A 27,717-nucleotide genomic window follows, 5' to 3' on the forward strand; every position below is an offset into this window, starting at 1 on the left:
AATTTGTGCTTCACAGAAGAAAACCTAGTTTATTGTGACTCTTGGTTAAAAGTGAGATACTCTTTGGGGCACCTGGGTGGCTCAGGCAGTTAAGTGTCTGACTCTTAGTTTTGGCTCAGATTTTGATCTCAGGGTTTGTGAGTCTGAGCCTTGCCCCAGCCTCCAAGCTGACAGTACGGAGCCTGTTTGGGATTCTCCCTTTCTCCCTCTCTCTCTGCCTCTCATCTTTTTGTGCTCTCTCTTTTAAAAATAAATAAATAAATAAATAAATAAATAAGAGTGAAGCTGATTTTAGGGTAATTGATCAGAGAGCCAGAGCACTGAAGAGATGACAGAAATCTCTTGCTTATGTAATACATTATTTAGATATACAACATAGCATATTCTGAAATGTCCACATGGAATTTTTCAAGAGTTTAAATACTTTAAAAATAGACCTGAAAGGTATGAAGTAAGGTTGTTATAACTGTAAGCAGAACAATCTCACCCAAATTTCCAGGAATAAAAGACACTCCAGAAGTCAAACATATTAATCACATGGAATGTTAGAAACTGGATGTGTAAAAGTGCAACTGTGAAATAAGCATGCAATTAATTACATGCTTTAAAGCTGATGGAGCCTAATAAAAGTAAATGGAATTACGATCATCATTCTGCATTATATTTCTGGGAAAACAAATATTTCCCCAGTTCTTTGCAATAAAACGTAACTAGAGAATAATATATATTTACAATCTAGTTGAATATTTTAACTTAACTCTTATCCAATCAAAGTAAATAATTATAGATTAGTAGAATAGATTGCAAGTTTAGTGCCATTCATGCCAATGGTAAATGTTAATACTTGGTTAGTTTTTGCATGAACCCTGTCAAAGATATTGAACAACAATTGCATGCATGTAAACACACACAAACTTATTTAGTTTAAATTTCAGTTGAATCTATATTACAATGAAAAATTCACATGAGGTTATTTGATCTTTGAAATGTATCACATACACCAAAAACCAAAGAGGGTATATTCTTGCTTTTTAAAGATCTCACAAATCTTCATTGATTCTGTCATCTAAAACTTAATATAAATGTGTATTTATATTAAGGATGTTGTTTGAAATCATCGAAGCCCATGAAATCAACTGGGAAAGGTAGGCCACTAGCTTAAGACCTAAAACTTAACATTAATATTTCATAAAAATATGTGTTTTTAAGTTTATTTTTATTTATTTTGAGAGAGAGATAAAGAGCAAGTGGGGAAGGGGCAGAAAGAGAGGGGGACAGAATCTCAAGCAGACTCTGTGCTGTGTTCAGTGCAGAGACCCATGCGGGGTTGAACTCACAAACCGTTGAGATCATGACCTGAGCTGAGATCAAGAGTCAGGTACTTAACCAACTGAGCCACCCAGAAGCCCCCAAATATTTATTTTATTGGGCTTATATATATAATGTGGCTGCTGTATGCAATTGAAGAAAATGAATTTTGTTGACAGTATTAATAATTGACAATAAGTTTTTAAAATATTACTCTTACATGTCTATATGGATTTTAGAGAAAATTAGCACTTAGCATCTCTGATTGAATAGAAGAACTCTATCCTATCGGAGATAATTACTTGCTCATATTATTGTATTGAGTCAAAGTTTAATTTAATTAGTCATAATAAGTAAAATTTAAAATTCTTCTTATATGTTTATCTGATAATCTCAACTCAAGATAATTTTTCCAAATATTGGATTTTAATAGACTATAAGGTGAAAAACCTTGTTTATGGCTCCATAGGACTGCAGTGAGCAGATAAAAAGTATTTTAAGATTGATTTAAATGCAATGGTAGAATAATCTGTTTTTCTATCAAAGTTTATTGGGCATCCAAATAATAAGATATACTCTGAGTGCATCCAATAAATTTGCCAACCTAGCAATACTTTATACGTCAAATATTGAAATAGAGAGGGGAGTTCATTTTTAGTGATGGACAATCTTACATTTTGAACTCTTAATAATTAGTTCAAATTAAATGGAAGTTATGTACAACACATTTAACTATCTCTATTGAGTCAAATTCATTACAGTTTAAAAATGTTTTAACATAACTGTTTACATCATAATACCTCTTATCTCAACCTAGAGAACCATCATTTTAAATTAAAAATATTTAGGAATTTTTAGACCTCCTTTTTACTGTAGAGTAACTTCTGAATTAAAACATTGTAATGTTAACTCCTTTTAATATAACGTCAACTTGCAAATTCATAGATGTTAAATTTTCTCTTCTTAATTTGATGTGTGTCCAAGAGACAATACTTAGCAACAAAATTTAAATATGCCTTATTAAATGCTGCTACAAAATTTGTGGAGACACTATTCACACTTGATTGTGCCTTGAATGTACTTTACTGGAAATACAACAGAACCGTTCAGATATGCTGAAACTCCCACTATTGATTTAGTTCAACATTTGCAGTAACTTTAGAAGAAATAGAAGCTTTAAATAAAATAAATTTAGTGAGTTTGAGTGGAAAGATTCACCTTAGGAAATGGCCTTATTGAGGATTAGACACCCAAGGCAGTATCTTCTTATAATAATTTCAGTAACTGTTTCATAAAATCTTCACTCTTCTAGGTAATGGCTTAATTTTCTTGTTCTAATATTGGGTATTCTTAAAATTTGGATTCTCTACAAAGCAAATCCCAAGGCAGAAGCCTTTTGAGCTAATAATTTATTAGGGATAACAACATTTATTCACAAGAGTGAGAAATAAGAGTACCTTAAGATACCAACAGTTATATATACAGGTGCTCACCATCACTAATCCCCAGGAAAATGTAAACCAAAAATACAGTGAGGTAACCCCTCACACCTGTTAAGATGACTATTATCAAAAAGATAATAGACAAAAAGTACTGGCAAGGCTGTAGAGGAAAGGGAACCTTTGCCCATTGTTGGTGGGAATATAAATTGGTGCAACCACTATGGAAGACATTTGTAGTTTCCTCAAAAAAATTAAAAGTAAATATCAAAATAGAGCTACCATATGACCCAGCAATCCCTTTTCTGGAATTATATCCAACAGTAATTACATCAAGATCTTGAAGAATTATATGCACTCCATGTTTACTGCAGGATTATTCACAATAGCTGAGATACAGGAACACTTACGTGTCCCTCTACTGATGAGTGGATAAAGGAGATGTAGTGTCATGACATTTGTGACAGCACAGATGCACACTGAGGGCATTGTGCTAGGGCGAAGCAGGTCAGACAAAGGAAGAAAATATTGTATGATTTCACTTATATGTGGAAACCCCCCAAAATAATAACTCGTAAACACAGAGAGTGTAATGGTGATGGCTAGGGGCTGGGAGGTGGGGGAAATGGGGAGATGTTGATCAAAGGGTCCGAACTTCTAGTTATAAGATGAGTTAATTTCCGGAGACCTAATGCACAGCATGACTATAGGCAACAATACTGTATTATGTACTTGAAAGTTGCTGAGAGAGTAGATATTACATATTCTCACCACACATCATATAAGATGATGATGGTGTCAACTAAACCTATTATGGTAATAATTTCATGATATATACATAGTATATGTAATCATGATCTTATACAATGTCATATACCAATTCTACCTCAATAAAGTTGGGAAAAAAAGAGTTTGGCTTTCTTTACGAAAACTAAGTAATTATATCATGTAAATCTGATATAACACATGGGCTTTAACTGAATAAACGTTGGGGTGCAAGCCTGGCTCAGTCAGAGGAGTGTGTGACTCTTGATCTCGGGGTTGTGAGTTCAAGTCCCATGTTAGATGCAGAGATTATGTAGATAAACTTAAAAAAATGAAATAAACATTTGAAGTGTGAAAAAAATATAGTGTTAGAGAAAAATAATTAAAGAAATTCAGAAGATTCAGCAACAGATAGCCCAACTTCATAAAAATAACTATAAAATAAATGTTTAAAGATTTTAAAATCAGGCAAAAATTGAAAATATGTAAATTAATAAATTATTTTTCAAAAATATACTTAAAGACTTTTATCTCACAAAGAAAATCAGCAACACAAAAAAATAAGAAAGTAGATAGATAGCTTAAATGTTCCTAATTGTGTAGATTTTTAACAGAAAATGAAGAATAATATGCACTAGTCTACATACATGTTTTGAAGTGTAGATTAAATGAAAGATTATTAGGAAAATGTAAGATTTTCTAATAATAAAGGGCAAATATTAGCAAGAAAAATTTTGAAATTCAAAAATTAACTTTAGAAGTGTCATCAACATCAAAGAGCTTTAGAGTTTAGACCAGCAATTTTTATATGTATTTATATATTATGTGTATATATATTTACATTTCATGTATCATTACATGTGTTATATAGTTTTATGTATTTAGATTTTATAATTCTCATTATTATACATAATATACCATAAACATAAAGCTGATTAAAGGCTTTTTATCTTATTTAGTAATCTGGAATAACTGCATGACCTAGGTCTAGTAATACTAATGCGACAAAGGATACTCCAGATTAACTCTCATGAGGAATATAGACGCGAAACTTCTGAATGAAAGCTCTAGGATTTAAAGTACTTATTAAGGAATGCTGAAATGTGATCAATTTACCTTGCTTTGGAAGAGACATTGGAGAGACTTTTAAAATTCATCATATCACACAACTCTGTTAGAACTTTTGAAAGGACAGGGTAAACATGAGTTTTCTAAAAATGTGAGTTACCATAACCCAGTAATGAAGGCTGAATTTCGTCTCTCTCAATATTCCCCTCCCGTAAGTTCCTTGGGTCATGAAAGAGTGGAAGACATCCTGCAAACCCTCAGTATGTGTTTGTGTGACGAGTTAGTAAATGAATGAGTAGAATAATAAATGAAAAATAACTAAAGAAACACGGCTTATAGAACAGAAGACAGTTCTTTCAACTTAATGGCTTTCAGACGAAAGTATTTTAAGAATTTTTTGCCTTGACCAATTTTACAATGTGTTTGACTTCTTTCAAGCCCATACGGTCAGTCAGTTTTTATTATTTACTCCTTTTGTTCATATGGACTCTAATTATGAGGGGAAAACCCAATAATATATGTTCTGTTCAGTTTAATAATTATCCATTTCTTTCCTACATTAACCATGAAGTTACAGATTTCTAGCGTCCAACATGTACCAACTTTAAAAATATATATAGTATTCCAATGTTTGTGTTTAAAAATATTTTCCTGGGATTTATTTTATTCTGGCTCATGAAGCAACAATGTATCATTAATCATTAAAAACATCCTTAGGAATAATCCAAGATTAATAAATATTCTATCAAATCTGGTGCTTTCATGATATTTTGTGAAATTCTAGTGTACTTTAGTGCCTACTAATACTGTACATGAATATATTATTAGAAACTAGTCACACACATGGGAGAAGATATGTATTTGCTACCTAAAAGATTCAGTCTTACAGGTTGTACATATTACCTTCAGGGGCAATAAATATCTTGGTTAAATATCTTACCCTTGTTAAGACATTGGATGTCAGGCTGCACCACCCTTATAGTACTGTATATATTCCATCACTAACCCCGGAAGTAATCATTTGTAATTTTAATGTGCATCTTCATTGATTTTTAAAACTGTGCATCACCTGGGTGGCTCATTTTGTTGAGTGTCTGAGCTCAGGTATGATGTCACAGTTTGTGAGTTGGAGCTCCACCCGGGGTTTTGTGTTGACAGTGTGGAGCCTGCTTCAGATTCTCTGTCTTCCTCTCTCTCTGCCCCTCCCTTGCTCCCCTTTCTCTCTCTTTCTCTCAAAATAAACTAATGTTAAAAAAATATTTAAACTGTGTTTGTATTTCTATACAGGTAACTCTTGGAAATATATAGTACTATTTTTCTATTATTCTCTTTATAAAAGTATTATCTTCTTTTCAACATAAATAATACGGTTTCTAAGGAAAAACATGTTTTAGCATATAAATTCAGCAATCTGTGTTTTTTTTAATCACCCGTTTTCTCAGATAATATACACTTACTAAATAATTTGAATTTATATAGTCATTGCACTCCAATTTTGAAGTGATATTTTCTGTGCTTATAAGAAAACATCTCAGTTTGAACATTTAAATTTTCTGTTACTGAAAGATAGTTATAAAAACACTGATCATCCTTCATTGATTATATACTCTTCTTCAGGTATTATAGAATGGGGGTAAGCATGTATAATTTTATTTGACAATCTGTAAGAAGTCTGAGACATAAAAAAAGCTACTCTTATCTTAATATTGTAGAGGAGAAAACTGAGGGTCAGTGATTACTACCACGACGTGTGTGTGGTCACAGAACTCCTGAGCTACACAAGAGTCTGTAAGTCCAGGCCTCCTGATCCAAGGTCCCTATGGTTAAATATCACACTATTCGTCTCAAATGCTGAAACATAACCTTGTTTTCTAAAAACTTGGTAGAATTTTTCTTTTTATATTACCATTTTGTCTTGTAAAAGTGTCAGCCTTGCCTGAAGCATGGGCTTATGCAGAGCTCTGGGCTTCTAGAACAGTATTATTGAATATTTCTCAGTCCTAAAACAGAATATCGTCTTGGTAGTTTCCTTCCATGTATTATCTGTTAAGGGAACCTCAAAAGACAGTTGAGTCATTTTTTGGATACATTACATTTGATATATGATATATTTTGATATAATATGCTAACTAGGCTTTGTTGAAAAGCCTGTAGCAATATTCCTTAATAGAGACTAATGTGTATGATCACAAGAGAATGAAAATGTAAGGGCAACATGCAAAGGAATATATGGCCATCAGTAGCATTTAGTAACCAGTTAATATTCCAAGGAAAGCGCTCTTATATTGCACTGGCATTGATCAGCATGTAATAGATTAGACGGAGGTTCAGTCATCAACTTGGAAGATCATTAAATAAAGGGGTTGGGATATGCAACCTGAAGTTCAACTTACCTTCGGTGGATAGAATTGGTTAGCACTACAAAGAGCAACATTCAGGGCAATACTCAAAGGCATAAGATGTTCCAATTTCCAGATTCTTTAGTGACATACAGAGAGCACATTGGCAATTAACCCAATTTGCTTTCAGTTTTCAAAAGATAATTGGCAACAGTGAAATATATCTTCATAATCTTTTTAAAAATTCTTTTTATATATCTCTTAAAGCATCCTTTCTCTATTTCAACCTAAATTTCCCAACATTTTATTATGAAAATGCTCAAACATACAGAAAATGTGATAGAATTTTACAGAGAACGTCCATACACCTGCCACCTTGACATGACCTTTGTCCCATATCTGCTTTCTCTGTCTGCCTTTCTGCCCTTCTGCCTGTCAATCCTCATTTCTTTTTTTTTTTTTTAATTTTTTTTCAACGTTTATTTATTTTTGGGACAGAGAGAGACAGAGCATGAACGGGGGAGGGGCAGAGAGAGAGGGAGACACAGAATCAGAAACAGGCTCCAGGCTCTGAGCCATCAGCCCAGAGCCCGACGCGGGGCTCGAACTCACGGACCGCGAGATCGTGACCTGGCTGAAGTCGGACGCCTAACCGACTGCGCCACCCAGGCGCCCCTCAATCCTCATTTCTTAATTGTGGATGCCATTCAGAGTAAGTTTCAGCATCAGTATACTCCCTCCTACATACGTCAACCCAGTATATACTTTTTTGTGGAAAAACAGAAAGCGCTACTTTGTTTACTTTTGTTTCTTTCAGAAATAAGAATTTTTAAAACTTAAACAGTTTCGGTACCGTTATCTGTTCATCCCTTCAAATTAATGCAGCTCCACCACTGCCGTGATGTATAAGTAATAAGGCTTGTAAAAGGAAATGGCTGTTGTTGTTTCTGACCATGCATAACATGTCTAAATTAAAAACACGGTTGTAAACTGGGGATGCTGTCACCTTAGCTGCAGCTCAGCAGGCAAATGTAATTCATAAATCCTTCCGCAGTGCAGCCTAAGACCTCATCTCAAAGCACGCACAGCCTCGTCATAGAAACCTTTTAATTGCCTTCTTCAACCGCAAGTGAGATGTTTAGGGCAGCAGGCAGAAGTATACATCAGGGGTCTGCAGTGTCATTTTGGCGACCTTTCCGGGAACAGCACAGCAATCCGAGCTGCTGATAATCTCAGACACTTAGGGTTTTAATCCAACAACTTTCCTGGAGGAAGTTAAATCAAACGTTGCTGAACATGCCAGATTGGAATTGTTTCTGTCTAAAAAAGACTATAGTTGAACTAGAAAGACCATGCTTTTGTATGGACGTTGTGTTCATTTTGAGAAAACTTACTATTGCTTGGGTTTCTCGTTTCTTTATTTTTAAAATCTGTGTCCTAATTTTAGCTACTTTTTTTTGCCTTCTCATCCATCTATTTCTACTGAGGCTTAAAAATGCTAAGACCCATTCATTCATTTATAAATGACTGAGTTATAAATGGATTTGCCCCTTCTGCAAATCAACATGGTGGCCACAGAGGAGACAAAAATAAACTGCCCTTGAGGAATTTATACTTTTTAAACTAAATATGTAAGCAGCGGTATATAAAATCTTTAGTTAAAATTTATCCTTGCAATAATTAGCAACTAGGCATTATAAGATAAATAATAACAATGCCTGCATATAGAAAATTTTATTATTCTTGATTAGATAGGGATGATTTTTATTTATTTACTTATCTATTTACTGATTGATTGGTGTTTATTTATTTATTTTGAGAGATAGTGAGAGAGCGAGTGGGGAGGGGCAGACAGACCTGGAGAGACAGAATCCCAAGCAGGCTCTGGACTGTCAGCACAGAGCCTGACATGGGGCTTGAATTCATGATCCGAGATCATGACGTGAGCCAAAATCAAGAGTCGGATGTTCAACCGACTGAGCCACCCAAACACCCCGATATGAATGGGTTTTGAAAAATCCAGTATTCACATTTGAAAAAAAGAAAAATTTGTCTTTCCTTTATTTTGTTTTGCCTTCTAGAAACTTTCTAATTAATTATAAAATAATATGATAAATAATAATGGTGTGATAACAACATAATAAAATGATGAAATAAATAGTAAATAATGAAATAATAGTAATGATAATTTCATGTGTGACTTTGTAGATTGGCCTCGAGAAGGTGATATACACTTTAGATAGCTAGATCACTAATTTGACTTTGGGATTTCTGGTTGTTCATAGAAAATAGGAAGAGATTAGGAATGTGATTTCTAACATATACAATTCAAGAAAAGCTGAATAAGAGACAGAATTGCAATTCCAGAGTCATTTAATGATATCTCCCATAATTCTTAAGAAGTAAAATGGTGTAAATTAGCTATTAAATTATATACAGCAAATTAGCAAAGAGTAAGGTCAATAACATTTCATAAATAAACACCAGAATTACAAAGCTATTTTTTTTAATCTCTCAAATTTGGCACATGTCACTGAACTAATTATAGTTCAATAAAAACAATTCTATGTTAGGCAAAACAATGTGTTTGAAATTATATGTAATTTAAATTAAATCTGAGTTCACATGAAGCTGATTATCACCGTGGTGTTACATTAATAAAAAAGATCAATCCAAAACCACAGAAGATGAACAAATACTAAAGTCCCCTGAAGAAAATTAAAGTAAATACAAATTATAACACTCAGTCCTAGTTTGTTAGGTCTCCTTTTCTCCCAGGTGCATGCTGGACTACAGTATTCTAGAAATTCTTGAGTTCCATTCCTCACAATTAAAAAAATATATTTGAAATTTATCTATTTATTTTGAGAGAGACAGAGACAACACACGAGCAGTCAAGGGACAGAGAGAAAAGAAACGAGAGAGAACCCTAAACAGGCTCCATGCTATCAGCACAGAGCCTGACATGGGGCTCAAACTCATGGAACTGTGAGATCATAACGAGCTAAAACCAAGGGTTGGAAGCATAACCGACTGAGCCACCCAGGCACCACACCATTCTTTGCAATTTTATCATCTACCTTCATTTCCTCACACATATCAAAAAACATCACCAATAATAGTATCTGTAAGACCTTGCAACCTCCAAGATCTATCCCACTCATGTTGAGACTGCTAAACATCAATGCATGTCTGTAACATATGATACCTATGATAATGTTTTCATCTTGATCTCTGGGATTCCTTGAACTATAGTTTTACTTTTTCAAGATACCAATAATGATTAGCCTCCACCCACACACAGAGAGCTTCCAAAATTTATATAATCAAAAGCCCCATTATGAGATTCATTTCTGAGGAAATCTAGTTTCCATCTACTGGGCAAATCTGAATCCTTGGCATGCTCCCACCATTTGGAGTGATAGCTGCCATCTGCTACTAATATCCTCAGCCTGGTTGTAATAAAAACGTAAGATTCTTCTGGAGAACTATACCTCTCAAAGTTAAGTCCCAGTTGGCTAAGTCTGTAACCATAAGCCACACCCCTTACCAAAGTGATTGTTACAACAATGAACAAGGAAAATGTTTGCTGACCTAGGGAAAAGAGAAATGTTATGGTCATATGTCAACTGCATTCTACTCACGTGCTATGTTGTGGGACTTGTACAGATGAATAGAGACCCTTAATGCAAACACACACACACACACACACACACACACACACACACAGACTTTAGACTGGTTTGGAAAAGTCCACAAACATAGTTTAATATACATTTCCAATTTGAAGTCAGGAGAGTTTTTGGACTTTCCAATTTATTGGCTTTCTCTAATACCACAAAAGTCTGATTGTCCACTTGAAATATTGATTATAAATTGTATATTATCTCTCAAAATGCAGGTTATATGTCAAGGCATTGCTTTAAGATCATACTGACTTTGTAATTGATTTCAAGAATCCCGATATCTCATGTGTAATTGCCCCTCATGTCTTTAAAATTTTGAATACAATTCTTGGGCAGTAATAGTGGAAATTAACTTTTCATTCAGGTCAGGGATGATGATTCTTCAAATTGTTTTTAAAATTTATTTAGTTTTGAGAGACAGAGACAGAGTGCAAGCTGGGAGGAACAGAGACGAGACAGAATCTGAAGCAGGTTCCAGGCTCTGAGCTGTCAGCACAGAGCCTGATGTAGGGCTCGTACCCACGAAATGCACGATCATGACCTGAGATGAAGTCAGATCCTCAACCAACTGATCCACGCAGGTGCCCCTAGGATTCTTTATGAAAGGCACAATGGAGTAATCATAAGGTGCAATTTAAGCTTCCATCTTAGAGGTTGGGCTACAAAGTGAATCACATATAAACTTTTGTAAAAGTAATAGTCCAGTCAAAAAATAAGGATTACAGCTTTTACTGGCATCTCTTACAAACAAACAGACACACAAAAATCAGTTGGTTTTCCCTTCCTATAGCCACTCCATTCTCACACCTGGCCTTTCCATACCCCTTGATACTATACAGATAAAAGACAGAAACAAGAGCAAAAATCATAAACATGAGAAAATTCCACCCTTCTTCGCCCCTCAACACCCAAATCACAGCACTGGGAGGGGAATGCCAGGGCATCCTTGACTGACATAGTTTTCTTTTGCTTTAATTCCATTTTCTATTGGATTTTCTCAGTATCCAAACACCCTTCAGTCCTTTCGGTTATTATTTGTCCCAATCAAGGTTTTTAAGGTTATTGAGAAACACTGAGCACAAGGTAAATATTATTTTTTTCTAAGTATGTATTTATTTTGAGAGAAAGAATGCATGAAAACAGGGGAGGGGCAGAGAGAGAGGGAGAGAGAGAATCCCAAGCAGTCTCCAGGCTCAGCATAGAGCCCAGCCCGGGTTTCTATCTCATGACTGTGAGATTGTGACCTGAACCTAAACCAACTCCAATGCTTAACTGACACAACCAGCCAGCCTTCCCAAAGTAAATATTCTTATCAAATACTTAGAGTGTGGATATTCTGTTTTCAGAAGAACTGTAGACCAATACGGTACTAGCTGACAGAACAGGCAGGAAATACTCTGGTGACATTTATGAAATGATTCAGACAATTAATATTTCACTTAATGAACTAAATGACTCAGTCTTTAAAACTGAATACTTTGGCTATAGGTATATAGAAATGTACGCACATAGCTGTATCTATTATATCTATTATCAAGTGGCATTGAGGGATGATTCTAGCTGTGTAGTAGCTACATAAAGGGTGTCTGGCAGGGTGAGAGCAAATGTCTCAGTCTGCTGAAGAGTCTGGTTTGGGATGAAGGAATCCCTCCCAGTGGCTTTCTCCAGTTCAGCCAAATATGTGTCCATAAAATTTGTTTGAACAATGGATAATTTTGCAGTTCCAGAAATCACTGATTAAGGAATACTTAGAATAATGAGTAACCTACTCACATAAGTTAGAGAATGATGGATAGTGACAAAATCAGGTTAAATTGTACTATGTAAGCTGAGTCCACAAGGATAAGAGAGGAACCAGTCAGGGAGGGAGGAAGAATGATGTAACACACAAGCAAAACTACATAGCAAAGAAAATAAACCACAATGAAATATTATGGAAAGCATGGAGTATTAAAATCTGAGAATAGACGCCTCCTCAGCACAAAGCCCTGAAATTGGTCTGTGTCTGAACTGAGTCAGACAACAACAGGAGCATCCGTTCTTGAGAGTGTCGAAGATCTTCTTCAGCCCAAATAAGGTTGAGGTGATGGAGACAATGTCCTGGGAAGGCCCATCTCCCGACAGAAACAGAATTGAGTCATAGACCTGAAAATGGATACCTGCAAGTGAGTTCTGTGCTATCGCAAGGAACACTCATACTTAATTTAATGCTAGGATGTTTTAAACAAGCAACACAAAGGGGAATTGAAAAGTAAGAGGATTGAAATTCATAAATAGAAAAGTGCCCTCAGGGGAGCCTGGGTGGCGCAGTCGGTTAAGCGTCTGACTTCAGCCAGGTCACGATCTCGCGGTCCGGGAGTTCGAGCCCTGCGTTGGGCTCTGGGCTGATGGCTCAGAGCCTGGAGCCTGTTTCCGATTCTGTGTCTCCCTCTCTCTCTGCCCCTCCCCCGTTCATGCTCTGTCTCTCTCTGTCCCAAAAAAATAATAAATAAACGTTGAAAAAAAAATTAAAAAAATTAAAAAAAAAGAAAAGTGCCCTCAAGTTTATTATGATGGCTGATTTCTCAACTTTGCAAGAAGACAGATATTTCTCATATGTCATTTTTTAAAGTTTATTTATTTATTTATTGTGTGTGTGTGTGTGTGTGAGAGAGAGAGAGAGAGAGAGAGAGAGAGTGATCACAAGGAAGGGACAGAGAGAGAGAGAGGAGAGAGAGAATTCCCATCCCTCCTGTCAGCACAGAGCCCAACATGGTGCTCAATTTCACTAACTGCCAAGATCGTGACCTGAGGCGAAACCAAGAGTCAGGTGCTTATCCTACATTCCCTTGTAAGATTTCATTTCTTAACATCATTCCTTTTTTTTTTTAATTTTTTAATGTTTATTTTTGAGAGAGACAGACAGATGGCATGAGAGGCAGGGGGGCAGAGAGAGAAGGAGACTCAGAATCTGAAGCAGGCTCCAGGCTCTGAGCGGTCAGCACAGAGCCTGATGTGGGGCTCAAACTCACGGAGTGCAAGATCATGACCTGAGCCGAAGTCAGCAGCTTAACCGACTGAGCCACCCAGGCACCCCAACATCACTCCTTTGGAATGAAACCTCTAGCTATGATCATCATAGTTCCACCATGCCATGGTAAATTTCTCTTAAGATTAAGTTCAAAGTAATGAACTCTTGACAACAGCAGAGGTGGGATGTTACCTTGGCAAATGTGTGATCATGATGTTTTCCATTAATCCTTTTTCCCTCAGCTGCAGCAGAACCTCTGTTGTCTTCTTTGGTACCTGTAGGTACTTCAACGTGAGAAAGCTTGAAAGGACTGCTTTCACTTGGTATTGGCTAGTTTATAAATGTGGTTGCTATAGGCACATTTACATGTTATGTATGTGCTATTACTACTTTGGACTCTTTAAAAGCATGAGATATTGGAGATTCTTGTCACTGAAAGAAGAGCATGTCTGGGGGCCTGCTTGCACTGTACTTCTTCCCATGCAAGATATTCTAGGCCGTCTGGAAGAAACAAATCTACCTAGACACAGAGAACCCTCTAGCTTGGCCTAACCAGATTAAAACTCTGAGAAGAACTGGTTTTGAACACTACTTCCTTTGGCCTGTAATTAAAAAGGCAAATAATTTCATTTTGCACTTTAATATTTTGCATATTTCTATTTAAAACTTTGTATCTTAATTTTTTTATATTTTAGCTCTCAAGAGGAATTTTATATTAATTTCAGCTTGGCAATTTGAAAATGGGATGGAAATTATACTCAAATTCAGAATATCTGAATGTTGGTCTTTTATTATTGCACTATTTAATTATTAACATTGGATCTCATTGTAGTTCTTCTTTAAGCTATGTTGGACAATAAGACTCCGAATAATTCATAATGAGGATACTCTGGAAAATATTTAGACTTGATTACAGAGTAACATAGGAATTAATTTAATTATGCATTTCTGATTCATTTGAGAACTTTCTGGCACGCAAAAAGGGGTACTCATGCTTCTAGGTTCTAAGATGTTTCCAAAGGAGGAGTGATTGGAACAAAATTACGAGGGGACAGCAGAACTCTTTTGATAAAATGCTCATTCTTCCAAGGGATAGTCACAGTGCACTTGAGCATAATATTTATGTTTATAAATTTTGATTTGAAAACAGTAGCAACAAAAAGTGCATTTCTTTGTTTGTCTGGTAATAAAGATGTTTCTTGTCTACCTCTGATAGTCTTTTTCCCCTGAAGGAGGGAATTCTACCAGTATAACACTCCTGTTATGGATTGAATCATATCCCCCAAATTCATGTTGAAGCTCTTAATCCCCAATGTGACTATATTTGGAAATAAATTCTTTAGGGAGGCAATTAAGGTTAAACAGAGTCATAAGGGGGACTCCTAATCTGATAGCTCTAATGTCTTTATGAGAATAGGAAGAGATATCAAATACCCCCTACCACCATCCCCACCCCCCAAACACACACACACACACACACACACACACGCACATGCACACGCACACGCACACGCACACACAGAGAGAGAAAAGACCATGTGTGAATACAGCAAGAAATGCCATCTTAAACCCAAGAACTCATCAGAAACCAACCCTAGTGACACTTAGATTTTTGGATTTCTGGCCTCCAGAACTGTAAGAAAATAAGCTTGTGTTATTTAAGCCATCCAGCCTATGGTATTCTATTATGGCAGCCAGAGCAGACTAATATACTTACTGACCTGTAATGTGTTTCCTCAAAGACCTTAACAATGGGCTGCACAAATGCCACCTAATGAGATAATTGTACAGAACTCTCAGGTTTTCTATCCAAAGCTTATAAACGGTAAAAAATGGAGTATTGATACCTTATTTACAAGAATGTGTCAAGGTTCTGTTGACCAAAAAAACTATATCTCCTGCCTCAGAATAAAGTCAACTTTGAAAATGTGTGTGTGTATGTGTGTGGTGTGTGTGTGTGTGTGTGTGTGTGTGTGTGTGTTACTGCCTTATACATCTGTGATATGAGGCTGTTTAGAGTTACATGGTTTCAGAAACCAACTGAACAATATTTACTAGTTTGAGGGGTCCACAGTGACTTGCATCTATAGCTTTCTTTAACAACCTTTAAAAATCGACCCGATCTAAGGTAAAGTACGGACTTTGGGTGATTTATGACATGTCAGTGTAAGTTTATCAATTATAACAAATGTATCCCTCTGGTGGGAGATACTGATGATGGGGAGGCTAAGCATATGGGAGTCAAGAGGTCTATGGAAAGGCTCTGTACCTTCTGCTTAGCTTTGCTGCTCTGAAAACTGTTAAAAAACAAGCTACTCCCACATATTACTAGCCTCACATAAAAAAATGCATATTTTATGCTCAAAAATTTTAGGTTGCATCCCAGGACAACGGTCTTTTGGGAAGTGAGTCAGTGACCCATCCTGTTTTGATTTTGCCACAGTGTCATCTCAATAATGAGAATCTGTTTAATTACCACAGCATGACAAGAGACATATAGAAGGTTTCTCACATAAGTTGATGCTTTGCTTCAAACATGAAATACATAACTTTCAGTCAGAACTTATTGGAGAGAACGAGCCAAACACATCCTCCCCCCCCCCCCCAATCAGGAAAAGAAAGCAAGTTATGAGTGAGCAGTGGATATTATTTGGTCATCCCATTGGTTGAATTACTATTTTTTGTCCTACATTAATAAGCTCAAACTGTAGATTAAACAATGTTCATGTAACCTTGAACCTGTAGTTGTTGGTGATTGCTCTCTATGTGTCTTTCCTCCAAAATTGAATAAAATAGTGTTGGAGACCCTTTGATTTACCTTTAAAAGTGTTTATCTGTATCCTTAAGTTTGGACAAAACTCATTCTGCTATGCAATGTTACATGTCAGACAATGCCACAAATTCATGAATCATTAGAAAGAAGTGTTTCTACTTGCATCTACAGAAAGAGAGTCCCAGGAAAATACTTGAGCCTGAAGCAAGTATACCTTCTTCACATACCTCTTCTTCATAAGACAGGTCCACTCACTTGCTAACTGCTACTGCGGCCAACTAGGTACCTTGAACTGCAAAAGGCATTAGGGAATTTCGATGTAATGCCTTTTCTCACAATGAACTTTTGTGAAAATTTCCCTAATTTAGCCCAGTGCTTCTTACTTGTCATATGCAAAATGCTAAACCAACATCAATATTTTAATTTGGTTTAAATAGCTCTGTGTATTTCAAAGCCTAGTATAACAGACTTTCTGCCCATTCTAGATTTACCTACCCCTTGAATAATGTGACTGAATTAAATAAATATTATTACCTAGGATTAGGCTCAGTTTCTCCCTCTCCCACCCCCCCCCCCCCAGGAAATTTAAAGTCTCATTCATTTAAAGGCACAGTACTTTATTCTTTCACATAAAAGCCATCTGGAGGGAAGTAGTCTAGGGCAGATTCCAAAAATTCATTAGTTGTTTTAGAAATTCCAGTTATCCTCTCTTCCTTAAATAGTAAACCGTGTCCCCAGGGACTAAGACTGCAAGGGAATGGAAGCCAGGGCATCTGCATTCTAGGCCAACCTTGAGTTAAAGATAAAGACACACCCTGTCCTTTTAAAGAAACATCTCACTGATTGTAACGGTAGTTATGTGGATATAATTGCCAACAAGGCAGCGTATACAGCTGAATATTTGGGTTTCTCTTATTGAGGAGGTAAAGAATAGATATGTCGGTAGACAACCAAAAGTCTGCCACAGAGACCAGTTAGAAGTTATGAAATTTTATTTGCATTAGTTTTTGTTTTCTTTTTTTTTTAGTGACTGGGAATGCTGAACGTACTATTCTAAAAATTTTAGCTAACCATGATCTTTATAATTGCATAAGAATCATAATGAATTTATGTAGGTAAATAAACTTGTAACTGTCTATATGGAACGTATCCGAGACCCACATATTCCTTGATGTTGTGCTATTACTTTTGCCGATTTAATCTCCTTACATTTATATAACAAAAACAATCCACACAACATATTCTATGGAAGATAACTGAAATACATTAATAGATCACAGATGTGGAGAAGACAGAATATGTTTTCATTTCATGTAAGCATTTAGATACAAAAAGACGACACTATATCTTTCTGCCCTGTATAAGGGTATAGATATCTTTCAAGCAATTATTTTATTCTATTTTTTTATATATGAAATTTATTGTCAATTGGTTTCCATACAACACCCAGTGCTCATCCCAACAGGTGCCCTCCTCAATACCCATCACCCACCCTCCCCTCCCTCCCACCCCCCATCAACCCTCAGTTTGTTCTCAGTGTTTAAGAGTCTCTTGTGCTTTGGCTCTCTCCCACTCTAACCTCTTTTTTTTTTCCTTCCCCTCCCCCATGGGTTTCTGTTAAGTTTCTCAGGATCCACATAAGAGTGAAACCATATAGTATCTGTCTTTCTCTGTATGGCTTATTTCACTTAGCACCACACTCTCCAGTTCCATCTACGTTGCTACAAAAGGCCATATTTCGTTTTTTCTCATTGCCACGTAGTATTCCATTGTGTATATAAACCACAATTTCTTTATCCATTCATCAGTTGATGGACATTTAGGCTCTTTCCATAATTTGGCTATTGTTGAGAGTGCTGCTATAAACATTGGGGTACAAGTGTCCCTATGCATCAGTACTCCTGTATCCCTTGGGTAAATTCCTAGCAGTGCTATTGCTGGGTCATAGGGTAGGTCTATTTTTAATTTTCTGAGGAACCTCCACACTGCTTTCCAGAGCGGCTGCACCAATTTGCATTCCCACCAACAGTGCAAGAGGGTTCCCGTTTCTCCACATCCTCTCCAGCATCTATAGTCTCCTGATTTGTTCATTTTGGCCACTCTGACTGGCGTGAGGTGATACCTGAGTGTGGTTTTGATTTGTATTTCCCTGATAAGGAGCGACGCTGAACATCTTTTCATGTGCCTGTTGGCCATCCGGATGTCTTCTTTAGAGAAGTGTCTATTCATGTTTTCTGCCCATTTCTTCACTGGGTTATTTGTTTTTCGGGTGTGGAGTTTGGTGAGCTCTTTATAGATTTTGGATACTAGCCCTTTGTCCGATATGTCATTTGCAAATATCTTTTCCCATTCCGTTGGTTGCCTTTTAGTTTTGTTGGTTGTTTCCTTTGCTGTGCAGAAGCTTTTTATCTTCATAAGGTCCCAGTAATTCACTTTTGCTTTTAATTCCCTTGCCTATGGGGATGTGTCGAGCAAGAGATTGCTACGGCTGAGGTCAGAGAGGTCTTTTCCTGCTTTCTCCTCTAAGGTTTTGATGGTTTCCTGTCTCACATTTAGGTCCTTTATCCATTTTGAGTTTATTTTTGTGAATGGTGTGAGAAAGTGGTCTAGTTTCAACCTTCTGCATGTTGCTGTCCAGTTCTCCCAGCACCATTTGTTAAAGAGGCGGTCTTTTTTCCATTGGAGGTTCTTTCCTGCTTTGTCAAAGATGAGTTGGCCATACGTTTGTGGGTCTAGTTCTGGGGTTTCTATTCTATTCCATTGGTCTATGTGTCTGTTTTTGTGCCAATACCATGCTGTCTTGATGATGACAGCTTTGTAGTAGAGGCTAAAGTCTGGGATTGTGATGCCTCCTGCTTTGGTCTTCTTCTTCAAAATTACTTTGGCTATGCGGGGCCTTTTGTGGTTCCATATGAATTTTAGGATTGTCAAGCAATTGTTTTAAAGTGATTATCTTGCACAGATCTGCTCTAAATATATCAGGATGCACAATATAATAGGTGGAGTTTAAACCTGGTAGTAAATGCTTGTTAAACAAATCTTCAGAATATTATTGTCAGATTCATATTCTTTTCTTTGTGGGAAAATGTGTCTATCTCTAAACGTAGAACACATAAGTGAATAAGTTAATGATATATTTGTAGATGCACGTGAGCCATGATACAATATCCATCTTAAGGATTTCAATACACTGCAAAATTATCCCCAAAGTTCACCCTAGCCTCACCCTCTTAGCTGTTTGCTTGCATAGAATGCTGGAATTGCACCTTGGCAAACTCAACTTCTTTAAAGCTTTGCTTAAATGTCACCTTCTAAATTTGGTCAATCTTAGCCATCATGTTTCATACTGCCACCAACCCCCCATCATCTCATTCATACATTTCTAATCTCCTATGGTGTACATTTTCTCTTTCCATACCACGTATCATGTTCTGATACACCAAATATTTACTTATCATCTTTAGTTATTATTTGCATATTTGCCTGTATAGGTCAGCTTTATGAAAATGCAGATCTTTGTCTTCCCTTTCTTTCTCTAGTATAAACCAAATACCTAGAAGAATACAGCACGGGTATTCAATACATATTTGTCAACTGAACTAATAGTATAGACATTTGCATGCCAGGCAGAGTTCAATTCTTCGTGGGATCATAACAAAGACACATAATGTGATTGCTCTCTCATTCTCCAGATGCATCTATCCCCAAGCTCTCCTAACAAATCTGTGTCCCATCAACAGCACCTCCACAAAATGGATCCACAAAATGCTTTCTTGTTCCTGCTCCAGCCAGACTGACAATGGTTTGGGCATTTTTATTTTGAACCAGAGGCTGACCCGCAAAGTGAACTGTGGCTTAGATCTGGTGCCCCATTAATCAATGAATAAAGTTTTACTTATCTGGAAGTATCACGTCCTCCAAAAGACTTAACTCTATTTCTTCACGTTCACAGGACAGGTTGGAGGTTTCTCCTCTCTGTTATGTGCTTCTTCTGTTTTTGCATTTTCCATATCATATTATTATTTACTTACTTGTAGGTCTCCACAATTAGTTTGTGAGTTCTTTGAAGACAAAGATTTTCATTTATTTTGTTGGAATTCCTGCACCCAGTGGAGAGCATAATGCAGAGAAATTATCCTTTAAATATTTATACAGTGGAGTAAAGATGCATTCAGGTAAACTCTTCATTTTCCCCATAGAGTAATATCTAAGAATTTTAAATATAACTTGCCAGTATTCACTGTTAACCCATAATGGTGTGTTTACTACTTTCTGCTATTTTTCTATTTCCCTTCAACTTCTTTTAAAGACTAAAATTGTATTTTCTTTCATGATATCAGTTTAAATCATTACCATATCTTCAAATTTAGTACCTTGATTCTTTCTCATTTGTGAGGAGGAAGGTCCATGCATAACCAGGAATATAAATGACACATGAATAAATTCTAGTCTGATGGTTCACAAACCTTTATTTCTGTTGGCCTCTTCTTGGTACCATTAATATGTATAGCAAAAATGTGGTTGTTTTCATAGTCAAGTGGAGAGAGAAGGAACTGTTTGAAATTATTTACAGAGTAAACCCTGTTAGCTGATCTGATATAGGGAAAAGTTGAATGAGGGAAATTAATATTTCATATTTGGTGCATATTGTGAGAACATGTCTAGAAATGGTAACATCAGACTAAGTGGAGAATATCTTTAAGGAAAGGGTATATTAAAGTGAAACTAAATTTATATGATGACAGTGCATAAAATACTAAGACTTTATTTTGTAAGTAACTGAAAGAGACAGAGGAATAAGCTCACGTACAACACTTTAGCACCCATAACATCATTGAACTTACTCGTAGCCATGAGCGACTGCCCACATGGCCATTTCTAAACTGCCTGAAGTCAGTGATGTTGCTGGAATGATTCTGAAAACTCCACACGTCCTATCCTCACGAGTTGAAGCAAATCTAGAGACAGTCTTTAAGCTATCTTATTTGCAAAAAAACAAAACAAAACAAAACAAAACAAAACAAAAAAACTATCTTATTTGCCTCAAAAACAAAAATAAACTAAAAATTCAATTGGACCTAAATACAAAAATTTGACCATTCAGCATTATTTATTAATTAGTTTATGCTTTTACAGATCAGTGTAGAAAAAGGATCACAATTTCCTAGTTCATTACTGTAAAATACATTAAATGGATGATGTTGAGCAGATAAGTTTAATAATACCAGAGTTACTAATTTTTCTGAGCCCCTTCATAAAAACAGAGCAAGTACAACCTGAAAGCAAAAGCTGATGGACAAATTTTTGAATAAAATTAAGTAATAAAGTATCCCCACAGACTTCAAAATAAAAGTGGGTGGGGGCAAATCACTGAAAGTCAAAAAAATTCTGCATGTTACAGGACTCTATATGAGGAAAACCTATGGGAAGTAAAGGGATGGCTGATAAACCCAAAAATAGGAGATCCCTAAAAGAGCCATCTGGAATTAACTGGGCAGCGCTAGGCCAAACTGAGAACAGCAGCTGACACAGGAAGTGATTTTATACAGCTAAAAGGAATTGAATGCAGGAGGACAATAGTGCTTCTCAAGGGACTGGTTGTGATTAGCACTGTTGAACCCTTTTAGAAAGTGAGCCGTTGGACATTTCTTCAAAACAGGACCCCAAACTGAGAAGAAATTCCTGGGAGTGGAGTAAAAATATGAAGAATAATAGAAAAGAAAGAAAGAGAAGGTCCATATGAAGGTGATTGTAGGGGGGCATCCGGGTAGTTCAGTGGCTTAAACATGTGAATTTAGCTCAGATAATCATCTCACAGTTCTAGCCCTGCATCAGGCTCTGTGCTGACAGCTCAGAGCCTAGAGCCTGCTTCAGATTCTGCATCTCCTTCTCTCTCTGTCCCTCCCCTGCTTGTTCCCTGTCTCTCTCTGTCTCTCAAAAATAAACATTAAAAAATTAAAAATAAAATAAATAAATAAATAAATAAATAAATAAAACATTAAAAAGATTAAAAGAAAACGTCATTGTCGGGACCATTACCAGTAAGTCTTGGAAATTTAGTTTTCATATTTTAAACACCAGATGCACACATACACATACATGGAATCACACATGAAAAAAATTGTCTGAGCTTAGAAGATACTATAAATGACAACATACTTCAATAAGTTTGAGTAAACTGATCTGATATAAAAATGACCAACTGAGTGTAAAAGGAAGAAAAAAAAAAAGAGTAACATGCTGAAGAACATGCCTACATACAATGAAAATTCGTCACAGTTATGGCCACAGAATGAAGGGTGCCTTTTATTCCAACGCAAGGGAAGACATTAATAAAGCACTACTAAACACAATCTAACAACATAGCAGAGTTTGAAAAACTCAGAAATATGTTGATAAAATTGAGGAAATAATTTTAGAAATACAAGAAAAATAATTTCAGCCAAGGCCACGAAACTTGAAGCAACACAATTGTGAATAAGTGGAATAGAGAGTGCCTTACCAGAAACACGTTAAATGGGAAAAACTTAAAAACCCAAGGAAACGAAGAAAAATTAAGAAAATTGAAATATAACAGCTATTGTCAATAGGGAAAGATTCAACATACAGTGAATATACGTCTTTAAAGATAAAATGAATACGTGGTTGCAGAATATAGACTAAAATCTCTAGCTCAAAAAAGTTCCTGGTTTTTACAAAAGGTTACAAAACATTATAAACAGATTAAATTATGAAAAACGTGCACCATATACCTGAGAATACAAAACCGACGACGATGTGAAGAATTCTGATGCAGGTTGTAATGAAATTAACTATAGTTTAAATTAAAAAAAAAAATCCTCTGGACCTATAGACAAAAGTACCAAAGGGAAAAGTAGATTATCCTCAGATTTTTTAAGGCAGCACTTTACAAATGATAAAATTGAATAATGTCATTAATATATCAAGAAAAGAATATTTAAACAAAGAAGTGTATATCCATCAAAACTGATACTCAAGGCAAAATGTAGAATCAGACTATTTTTTTAAAATTTTTTAACATTTATTCATTTTTGAGAGACAGTGAGAGACACATTGTGAGTGGGGGAGGGGCACAGAGGGGGAGGGACAGAATCCAAACCAGGTATCAGGCTCCGAGCTGTCAGTATAGAGCCCCATGTGGGGCTCCAACCCACAAACCATGAGATTAAGACCTGAGCCGAAGTCAGATGCTCAACCTACTGAGCCAACTCAGGTGCCTCGTAGAATCAGACTATTAACAGCAAACAATTATGAGAATACTTATAACATGATTTTTTTTACACTTTTTTGATTTTTTTTTTTATTTTTGAGAGGGAATGGACATAAGGGAGGGGCCGAGAAAGAGGGGGACAGAAGATCCGAAGAAGGCTTTATGCTGACAGCAGTGAGCCCAATGTGGGGCTTGAACCCATGGATGAGACCCTGAGCTGAAGTCAGAGGCTTCACTGACTGAGCTCCCTAGGAGCCCCAACAAGAACTTTTCTTGAAGTATTCATTGAAATATTCACTGAAGGAGACTTCAGGGGAGCCTGGGTGCCTCAGTCGGTTGAGCATCGGACTTCAGCTCAGGTCATGATCTCCTGGTTGGTGAGTTTGGGCCCCACATCAGGCTCTGTGTTGCCAGCTCAGAGCCTGGAGCCTGCTTTCGATTCTGTGTCTCCCTCTCTCTCTTCCCCTTCCCACCCCCGTCCTCTGTCTCTCTTTGTCTCAACAATAAAGAAATGTAAAAACAAAACAAAACAAAACAAAATGTAGACTTCAGATATGAGCATAAATACTGGTGGTAAGTTTTAAACATACAATAACTTGGGGCGCCTGGGTGGCTCTGTCGGTTAAGCGTCCGACTTAGGCTCAGGTCATGGTCTCACGGTCCGTGAGTTCGAGCCCCTCGTCAGGCTCTGTGCTGACAGCTCAGAGCCTGGAGCCTGTTTCAGATTCTGTGTCTCCCTCTCTCTCTGCCCCTCCCCTGTTCATGCTCTGTCTCTCTCTGTCTCAAAAATAAATAAACGTTAAACATATAATAACTTAAAGAACGAAAGCTAAAAGGGAAAATGTATGAGCATAATGGTATATGTGCATTCAGTGTAGATATAGTAACATTGTAAAATATATGGAGAAGGCAGAGAATATATGCATTTTTAAAATTACTTTCCCAGTAGTTATGTAGGTTGTGGTGTTGGTTTTATTAATGTAATTCTTAAATGATTATGTGTGTCATGTGGATAAAGTATTAATTATGATGCATTCTATTTCTGTCATCCCTTGTGTCTTTGAAAACCAGTTATCTCGGTATGGAAGAAAGGAAATACAGATGTAATCTAGATAATATTAACTAAAGCCTGGTTGTACTGAATTTAAATTGGAAGATGCAATATGAATGCATGAGAAATTTTATCTCTAAAAAAACTTTAAAAACTTTACACACAGATATGAAATACACAGAGACATATTTTTATAGTTCTGTTCACTAAAGAAGCCTAGCCTGAAACTAATGACCAGTTCAGAAGTAGTGAACATCTCCAGTGGTAATAGTTTTAAAGTGCCATATCCTTTTAAAGTAAAGCAGATCTTCTTGGGGGGAAAAAGAATGGAATGCAAGTGGGATTTGGAATGTGAAAAAAAAAACAAGATAAAACTGGAACATCTGGTTAACAAAATGGTGGATAAGACATTAAAAAAAATTGCTGGCGTCATGTCAAAAGTACTTATGAGCCAATGGCTCGCTCACTAAATTGACACAACTTTAGTTACAAATAAAATAATAATTAATACATTAAATAAATATAAAACCATAAATTCATGATTAAATCATATAAAAGAAACTTAGTGGTTGAACTTTGGAAAATTACAGAGAACTAATCCATTATCCTGAAACGTGGAAAAGAGAGAATATGAAACAAACATTTATTCTGAATTTCTTGTATGAACTACATCACTGCATACCCAAATTCTAGAAGTAAAGAAGTGTCTCTTTAGAAAAAAAATGCAAATAATTAATTTAAAAGAAGAGATATTTAAAACGTCAACAGTTTGCAATTTTCAATCACAAGTGTATGTAGGCAATAACAAACATACCAAAAAAAAAGGAAAGAAAGAATAGATATTATATTTTTCCTAATGAAATAGCAATAGACAAAATCTAACCTACAGAAAAATCTGCAAGTTAAAAATCCCAGATTATTTTACAGGAAAAAAAAATATATATATATATAAGAAAGAAGATGGAGGGAGAAATCTATAGGTTAAAGTAGATTTATTTTTCTTTTAATTAACCATCCCAGCAAGTTATTTTGTGGATTGCAATAACTTATTGAAAAGTTATATGGAGAGACAAATGACCCAGAATAGCCAATACAATACTGAAGGAGAACAAAGTGAGAATTCACACTACCCAACTTCAAAAACTACTATAAAGCTATAGTAATAGAGGCAGTATTTCAGTATTTCAGTATTTCAGAAAGCCCTGAAATACACCCACATGAATATGGTCAACCAATCTTTGACAAAGGAGAAAACACAATACAGAAGAACAAAGTCAGTCTCTCCCACAAATGGTGCTGTACCAACTGGACGTCCACATACAAACAAATGAGCCATAGATCCTCCACAAAAAGTAATTCATTGCTGGTGGGAATGCAGATGATACACTTTGGAAAAGTCTGTCAGTTTTAGACAAAGCTAAACATACTCTTGTTATATAGTCCAGCAATCATTATTATGTCCACAAAAAACCTATACACAGATGTCTATAAGAACTGTATTGATAATTGCCAGAATGTGGAAGCAACCAAGTTGGTCTTCCATTTGTGAATGGATAAATAAACTATGGTCCATCTGAACAATGAAATATTTTTCATTGCTGAAGAGAAATGAACTATCAAGCCATGAAAAGAAATGGAGGAACCTTAAGTGAATATTATTACTGAGGGAAAGAAGCCTGACTTCAACCATAAGACTCCATGAAAATGTCAAAACTATGGAGGCCGTAAAAGATCAATGTTTTCCGGGGAAATAGGAGAATGGGTTATGGATAGGGGAAGCACAGAGAATTTTTAGAGCAGTGAAAATACTCAGTAGGACACTATAATAATGGAAAGTTATGGTTCCTTATTTGTCCAAAGCCACTGAATTCATATCACCAAGAGTAAACCCTAAAGTAAACTCTGGACTTTGGATGATAATGATGTGTCAATGTAGGTTCATCAGATGTAACAAATGTATCAGTAGTGGAAGAATTTGATAATGAGAGAGGTTCTGTCTGTGTAAATGTAGGTGTTATATGGGAAATCTCTATCTTCCCTTCAAATTTGCTGTGACCCTAAAACTACTCTAAAAATATCTTTAAAATAAATTAGAATAAAAAAAAATAAATGGACCAGACTAAACACAAATGTGTGGGGATGATCATTTAGGAAACAAAACTATAAAGAAATGCAAAGAAGTTATTACTGCAAAAGTTAGGCAAATTTTATTTTGGAGGGTAGGAGAGACCTAGGGTGGGGTCAAAGTGCTTGATGGGCTTCTGGCATGGCTGGTAAAGATCAATTTGTTGGCATGGGTGGTGGTGCAGGATATTTTTCTTAGAATAACTCACTAATGTATATCTTGAGGCCTGGAGTACAGCAGATTAGGGATGATTTTCTTAAAGTGAGTGGTGGGTCAAATTAGAGGAACTGAGCAAAGCAAAAGAAAGTTACAAGGAACTCTGGAAACTTGATGATTTTATTATATTTTTAAAAATCTGTTAACATTTATTTAGTTTTGAAAGAGAGTGCAATTGGGGAGGGGCAGAGAGCGGGAGACAGAGGATTAAAAGGAAGCTCTTAGCTGTGAGCTCAGTGCCTGATGGGGGCCTTGAACACAGGAACTGTGAGATCATGACCTGCCCCGAAATCAGAGTCGACTGCTAAACCGACTGAGCCACCCAGGCACCCCAGGAAATTTGGTGATTTTAAAAATATAATTGCAAATTAACTGCACATTCTGAATGATGAAAGCTCGCAAAAAAATCATGGCTAACTTCAAATTTGTGAAAAAAAATTTTTGCATGAAAGGTGCATGCGTAATCAGTTTTACTTTATGATGCATCTTGTGGTAAGACTTATTTTCCTTAACACCTATGACAGAATTTTTTTAAATTATAATGGTTAATAAGGGTGCCTGGGTGGGTCAGTCACTTTAACATCCGACTTCAGCTCAGGTCATGATTTCAGGGTTCATGAGCTCCAGCCCTGGGTCGGGCTAGGTGCTGACAGCTCAGAGCTTGGAGCCTGCTTCGGATTTTGTGTCTCCCTCTCTCTCTGCCTTC

Source organism: Prionailurus viverrinus, chromosome A1 (assembly GCF_022837055.1).
Source record: "Prionailurus viverrinus isolate Anna chromosome A1, UM_Priviv_1.0, whole genome shotgun sequence".
Lineage (NCBI taxonomy): Eukaryota > Metazoa > Chordata > Mammalia > Carnivora > Felidae > Prionailurus > Prionailurus viverrinus.